The following is a 7,866-nucleotide window of genomic DNA, read 5'->3' as shown; positions in this document are numbered from 1 at the left end:
CCTCCCTGACCTGTTGGCCATGTCTCTTTGGATACAGCCTAGGACGGGGTTGGCTTTCTGGGTTGACTCATGTCCAGCTTTTGCTCCACAAGAGTCCCCAAGTCCTTCTCCACAGCTCCTCTCAATGGGTTCTTCTCCCAGTCCCATGTCACAAAAATGCCTCCCTGTGGAAGACCTGACAGCCTTCTCTGTGGCTGGGAGTGATGCTGAAGGGGCACCAAGATACTCAGCCTGGCATATGCTTTATTGCCCAGAGAACATCAATTAAACTTTCCAATGTCTCACCATTGAACATGTGACACGTTGCCTTTCAAAATTCAAAGTTTTCATCATAATGTATTTCCGGGTTAATAAATAACAATTTTCAATATTATCAATCTTAACCTGTTGTGGTTTTTTTTAAATTAGGATGAGGTCACCAGAACATGTCCAATATTCTCTTTATATTTAGCTTTGAGGAGAGCACTTTGTTGGAGGATTCAGTGCAAGTAATCACAAGCATTAAACAAAGCGATCTCAAGGAAAGGAGATTCATCAGAAAAACCGGGACCATAAAAGGGAAATTTTGAGCCATGGGGCATTCACAAACAACCACCAAAGAGGCTCAAAAGACCTCATATTCAAATAAGTTAATGGAATTAATTAGCATCTACATATGTATTCAGGAAATGTAATGAATATGTAGTAGAAATGTGATGAATATGCATTAGTTCCACAGATATAACCTGGCCTGTTAGGTTGCTCTTCATGAATGCTATGAGGAGAAATCCCCATGCATGAAGCACTGCTAATAAACTAATGCCAGCTTTCTAACCTAGTAAATTTACTGGGAGACTTTATTTCCTGGTTTTTGGTGACAGGAAGAGATTGATGATTATTCTTGCTATTTTTTCTTCAAAAGCTAGGGTGTTATAGACCAGATCAAGAAACTAAAAAAAAAAAAAAAGGGAAAAAAATTACAGAAAAGAGACTTAGAATGCAGTAAACAGAATCACTATTGTGACTGGAAAGACACCACCACAGAGAAATAGCTGTGATTAGGATATAAAATATTTATTTTTAATAGACTGTAGTTACATACATTTTCTTAAATTCAGTTGTCCACCCAAGTTGGTAAATTTTGCTTATTTTCTGAGTATTTTCAGTATAAGAAAGTGGTAACATAGGACACAAGTAGTACCATTGGCATTTTCACTGTTAGGGTCACCATGTAGACAGAACAATGCTCTGTGTGCAACAAGGGATGGAGCTGCAAAAGAAAATGGGCCTTGTAGGTTTTCCTGCCACAAACACAGCTGTGATAAACCTCCCTACATCTCTCACACACTGCTTGCCCTGCTTCCAGATTCTCTTTCATTCAGCATTTCTTGTTTTCAAAAGTCAGCTTAATAATGGAAAAATGCTGAGTAAGGCCAAAATCAGCCTTTCAAAAGTTAAAAAAAATAACTCCCAGGGGCAAAGTATACTCCTGCCATACATATTGGAAATAAAGCTATTTCTCCCATTTATGAGCAGACCAAAACTACCTCTCCAGGAGGGTGGAAAAGAATATGGGTCAAGTAAGCTGACTATTTCTTGCTGTGTCAGAAGGACGCTCTATCAGCTTGCAGAAACACTGATTATTGTTTTGGCTTTTGGTACCTTGGCAAAAGCATTAAAATTTTTTCTAATAACTGATTTTTTTTAGTGTTATTTGGTTGTAGGAAATCATTCCTCACAGTGCAGAAGAAAACTTCCATTTTTATCACTCTGGTTAATGCAGAGACTTTGGTTCTTTATTGTGCAGCTTTGCCACAGGTGCACTCCGAGGAGGAAGCAGACTTACGCAGAATATGTTAGTGGTAATGGCAAGTGGGACAACAGACCTTGTTCACAGGAAGGATTAAGCTCCTGGAGCTTTAAAACATAATACAGGCATGGGTGGTGCCGAATTCCCTTTGTCCATTTGATCTTAGCAGCTGTTCCTGAAGTTGATGCTATTCAAAGGAGAGTTCCCCAAGCACTCTGCTGTGCATCATGGATCAGGTTTGGTTTATGTTTTTTTAAAAGGCTGGCCAGGAAAGGAAAAGTCTTTGTGAGATGCATTCAGGCAGAAGAATTAGAAAGTTTTACCTTATGAAGAACTGTAGTCCAACACAATCCTTCACTGATAATGCACCAATTTGGTATAACATAGCCTTTGTAAACTGGGGTGAGAAGTAAAACACAGCTTTCTAAAGTGATTTTTAACAGGGTGATATAAGGAGGATTTTGGTACAGAGAAAGACTGGTATCTTTAGAAGCTTGGGGTCCTAAGGGATACAGTAAAGGATAACATCAACTATTTCCTGTATTCTCTTGAGTAATATCATAAATATCCTGTAGTGGATGTCAGGTCTTTGACAATAATTCAAATTTTAAGAGTAACTCTTTAAACAGTTTTTTCCTTCTTTACGTGGTCTTGCTTGAGTCTAATCAACTGAATTATCTGGAGTCTACTTTTAATTTTCTTTATAATTCAGTTTTAAAATAACCAAACAACTTGTGTTATTTCATAGCTCTTCCACTCTGTCATGTAGACTCCTATCCTAAAAACTGATTGTATTTCAATTTCTTTTATAAACATACTTTATAGAATAAATTATTAGAGAAATCTTGAAGATGTATTTATAATTACTTCTTTGTAATCATTTGCTAAAAATCAGGATGAAGCATTATAATGGGAAAAAAATTAAAGAACCAGAGGAACTGCTTTATGAAGTGAAATGTACAAAATACCTCTCAAAATTTAAATTCAAGCTGGATTAAACCATAAGATGAACAGTAAGACAGGCTCCTACAATTCAGAAAGCAAGGGGCTGATCCACATTTTGTTTGCATTTCAATTCCAACTCATCTTCTTAAGTACATTCAGAACTGCTGTTTGCTGGAGTGGTTTCTATAGCAGTGTCCTGCTTGATTACCAATCAGCAGGGCTGATGAAGCCTGGGCGAGCAGAAGCTCATTAAAATGTCTGATCCGGTTATGCAATAGGCTGGTGGCAGCCTGTGACTCCTTTATTGTCCCTTGGTGTAAGAACTGAATCTCAACAAAGCCCAGCTCCCAGGGCTTTCGTGTCTCTTTGTGGAGATGTGTAAAAATAACCTCCTAAGCCAGTCTGTGGGTTGTGCTCTGCACTGGTAAGCGCTTTAAGGTCTGCTCTCAGTTCCAGCTCACACAGTAGAAGCTCCTGTCATGCAGTGATCTTAATAGATGTCTCCAGAGCCCATTGGTGGCTCCAAAGATGCAGAGACCTACAGCAGGTTACAGGATTTTACTTTCTTAAGCCCACCTGCGTGATCCATTCCCTCCTCTCCCCCAGTGTCCCACTACTTGAGAGTCACAGGGCTCAGTATTTAAAAGACATTCAACTTCTGGCTGAAAGTTTCCTCTGCTCCTGCACTTGGACAGTGAAATTTCAGACTAATCCCTGTTAGGTTAAAAAAAGCAGAGAGAAAGATGCCTGTCTTTCCTCAGAGGTTTGACCAAGGACACCAACAGTCACAAAAACATCTACAGATGAGATGGTGTTCTTACCTGTCAGAGTAACAAGTCTTTGTGCCAAGCCAAAGCCATGGAAAACAAACTAAGCTTCAGGAATCCAAGTGGGTATGACACAAAAAGGATGCTGACTCCACAGAAAAGAAACCACAGCCAAAACCTTTGAACAAGACTGCCTCAGGGTGAGTGACAAGATGCCAACTAAAACATGGACTGCCACTATTTCACTGCTCCTCCCCAAAATTATCTACATAGTTATGCTTTTGCACAGGCCCCACTTTTTATTGCACACTCATCTGAGTCAGTTCAGCTCATTAATTCTATTTATTTTAATTTTTTGTTGGGCTAGAGTTCCAGCAGTTTAGCAAGTGAATTGGCTCGCAGGGTGTTCCAAATGTGCTAGAGCAAGTACAAAACAATCTAGGACAGAAGAAAGAGAAAAGAAAGAACAGGGAGAGGAATGGGACTCCACAGTTTTAGTGTCAATGAGGCATGAGATGCTAATCCCTTTCAGGGAACCACAACCACACCTTTCTCTCTCTGCAACCTTATTTCTGATTAAAGATGGGAGCAGATATTTCCCTCATATAACTACCTCCACACATGATACAGGTACCATAGGCACTCAAGTTTTTCTTCCATTTTGGGAAGCAAGCACCAAGTAAGCTTTCACTGAATTTACCCCAAAGACCTTTGGAGGAAGATAAAACATCAACTGGCTAGAATGCCTGCAGGAACTCAGGTTCTCTTCTGAAATTATTCAGACAGTAATTCAAGGGACCTCTTCCATGAAGTAAGGAGCAGCACAGACAATGCCATTTAGTTTTACTGTTTTGAAGAGTTTCAGTGATGCAGATATTTCACAACAAATTTTGATGTTAGTAGCTATAGCAACTCATGCCATGAAACAGCTGTTCTCCTTCCCACCCTATCCTGTACTACACATACATCATCTTTGGAGAATATGTGCAATATTTTGCATGTCTGCTTCAATCTCCATCTGAAAAAGCTTGATAAAAATTTGTTCAGCATCTCACACTTGTGAAATATCACTATAGGCAGGGCCAAATGTCACTGAATCTTGTGCATCTAACTGCTCTCCTTCATTAGACCAGCTGCTGAAATAGTTGTGTAAATGCCATTTCCAAACACTAAGGCACTCAAAAGTGTTTGAAATTGTTGTAGTGTATTTGTAAAGGAGGAAGAGCCAAAGGTACCACCAGGGAAATGAAGAGAAGCTCCCACAGCTTGTGAAAAGCAGCAAAATAACATTTCAGGGGAAAGCAATAAATGAAGTGTGTTAGTTTGGTGCCTGCAGAAACAATGTGTGGTTTATCTGATCTCTCACCAGTCATAAAAACAAGACTTTTTTACTGTCAGCAAATAAATCTATGTCATAATTCAGCACCCCAAAACAAACACACAACCCCAAACTCTGTAGAGTTATCAGAGAAAAGGGAGCAGGTGTGGTGTCAATTTTAAACATGTGGGAAATTAAGCACCAAAGTACTAATTGTAATTTTAGGGAAACCCATTCCATAATCAAGGCTGCAATTTATTTTCTTAGTTCCAATTTCAGATCATTAGAACATTAGATTTCAATAAAAATGTGCTCCTGACACACTCATCTGAATTTACCATTCATTTTTCAGTCCAATGAAGCAGCACAGGCCTCAGAGCTACCAGGACACTGCACGTAAATACAAATCTTCTGCTTTCTTGAGAAAATTTACTGTAGCATAATTTGTTGACTGTAAAAAGAAAAATTAAAAGCTCTCACCAGTGCTACTATCAACCATATAGTGAAATATCAAGAAAATGAAATTTTCTGTCCTTTCAGTCTGATGCCCACAAAGCAGCACAAAGCATTAGAAAAGCAGCATAAAGTAATCATTTCACTCCTGTCTCTCTTTAGCTCATCTCTGATTAGCTTGCAGAGCCATTAAACTGCAGTTGTCCACACAGAACACAGCTGATACTCCAGTTTTTAAGCATTCTCAGCTGCAACTAGTTTTGAACTATGCCTCTCTCAAGAGAGGTTCTTCATGTCACTCCACTGGAGTGTCTGAGCTAGGGTGAGTTAAAGGCACTTAAATCAAAATCCTTTCTTTTTTCTTTCAGGATGAGCTCAGCAAGAATTTAGGAAACAATTGTGTACGTGATCCTCTCAGCAAGAATTTAGGAAACAATTGTGTATGTGATTCTCTCAGCAAGAATTTAGGAAACAATTGTGTATGTGATTCTCTCAGCAAGAATTTAGGAAACAATTGTGTATGTGATTCTCTATCACTCTTCAGTCTGGCAAGTGCTGATCTCAGATGCCTATGTACAACTTCACATGCACAAGTGCCATCACCTGCACTAGGAAAAGAAAAGGAAATTTCAAGAGTGATTACCAGCTGAAAAGCTCTTTAACTATTTAGAAGATGCAATATTCAAGTTAATATCTTAAAATATAATTAAACATGGTTTAAAATAAATTTGAGGGACAACAATATGGACGAGAGCAGTGTCTCTCAGATATCTTCGCCCAGATATGTGGTCTCTGCTGAGAGCTGGCCTGCCTCTTGCACACTGTGCCTGCAGCAGAAATGCAAAGGCCAAAAACTGAAGAAAATATTTTTAAATCTAAAGGTTTAAAGATAATAAGAAAGTCTTGTTAATGTGAGTTGTTTTCTTCTTAGTTCTTGATCTGGAGCCTGCACAAAGAAACTTCTCATTCACCAGCACATACAGTCCAGACACGACAAACACAGCTGGTACAACAACTGTCTAGAACTGCTGAGACTGTGATGAGTAACTTATTCTTACCAAGCTGTAAGGTAATATTGAAAGAAAAGTTTTCTGTTATTTGAAGAAATAAAGTGAACTGCTTAAAAAAACACAGATTGAGGCCAACAAATGGATGTTTAAAAATGTCCTTGAGTGAAATAATTTTTGCAAAATTGTTATCAGGAATTTCATTCCAGGAAACACCTGAATATTCCACTCCATAAGCTTAGGTTATTTCTTTGAATATCTGAGAAAAAACATCTAATCTTGTATGCTGTGGGCATGGTAACAAGTCTTTTATGCACTTCTGCAGGCCATGTCCAGGCTGTGATGTGCTCTAGAACACTTAGATGATGATGATTATGATTATTATTATTTTTATTATTATATCAGATTCCTTTTGACTGAAATCTGGTGCTCTGCACTGTAAAATTTGACTTACAAAAATTTAAACAGTGCCCTTTTGAAATGAAATCAAATAAATCTTTTTAAGCATCTGCATTACAGGAATCATTACAGCATAACAGGAATCCACCATGAATAAAAAGGGCATTTTTTCAAATAAAACGGATCACAAAACATGGTGGAGAAGGTTTGTTGTCATATTGAAATCACTAGAACTGCTGAAAACTGCAAAAGAAAAAAATCAGGATGATTTGTTTTAGGTTCAATCATAAATTGTGCTGTTGTTTCTGGCTCCATGTCCACATAGCTGGCAGTTATCTTTCCCTGGTGACTCAAGTACACTTGCTGGATTTTGAAAGGCAATTGAAAAATGAGGTTAGGGAGTCCACAGCTAGAATAAAGCAATCTTGATTTTAATTTCAAACATCCAGTATTTTGTGTGTGTGTGAAATTGCCAATAGAAGGAATGTGTATGGGTTTCATGAGGGGAAAAAACTCGTATATTTCCCTCTTATACTATCTGGAGGAAAGGGAAAAACTTCTTTTTAGTTGTACAGTGAGGTGCTAGCATATAACATAATTCCCTGATTTAGTGGAAAGTTTTAGAGCAGAGGATTTAAGACATTACTGCCTGCAGTTGTTTTCTTCACCTCTTGCTGGAGGTGACTGCCTCTGGAATATCAAGTAGAGCAGTTAAGAGAATGTCTATTCCTTCCTGACAGAGTTATCTCCTGGAAATGAGAAAAATCTGCACCATGGCTCCATGGCACAGACAGTGAGGGATTAATGGCTGATGTGTGGAGAACTTGCACGGGAAAATGACTGAGGAAAAGCTGAGAGCAGAGGGGCTCACAAGCAGCATTGCTGCTCACACTTGCTGTTACTAGAGCAAGGCTCAGTGCTCCAAATGTGAATTTAATCATGGAAAACATCAGCCTGAGACAGTGCACAGATCCAGGGTCATGGGGTGCAAGCATGGGGCAGCGCTACACCCTGTGTTTATCTCAAGAGTGAAAGGAAAGCCCTTTCAGGGTAGAAGGCTGCAGAGCAGTCATGGCAACACCTCAGCACTGCTCCTTGTCCTGAGAGCCACAGGGCTTCCCTGTGGGCTTCCAGAGATCTTGACAAGCTGCACACACAGACCTGAGGATGGTGAGAAATACAGCAATC

This window comes from Molothrus ater, chromosome 9 (assembly GCF_012460135.2).
Source record: "Molothrus ater isolate BHLD 08-10-18 breed brown headed cowbird chromosome 9, BPBGC_Mater_1.1, whole genome shotgun sequence".
In the NCBI taxonomy this organism is placed as follows: domain Eukaryota; kingdom Metazoa; phylum Chordata; class Aves; order Passeriformes; family Icteridae; genus Molothrus; species Molothrus ater.
This window is presented reverse-complemented; position numbering follows the sequence as displayed.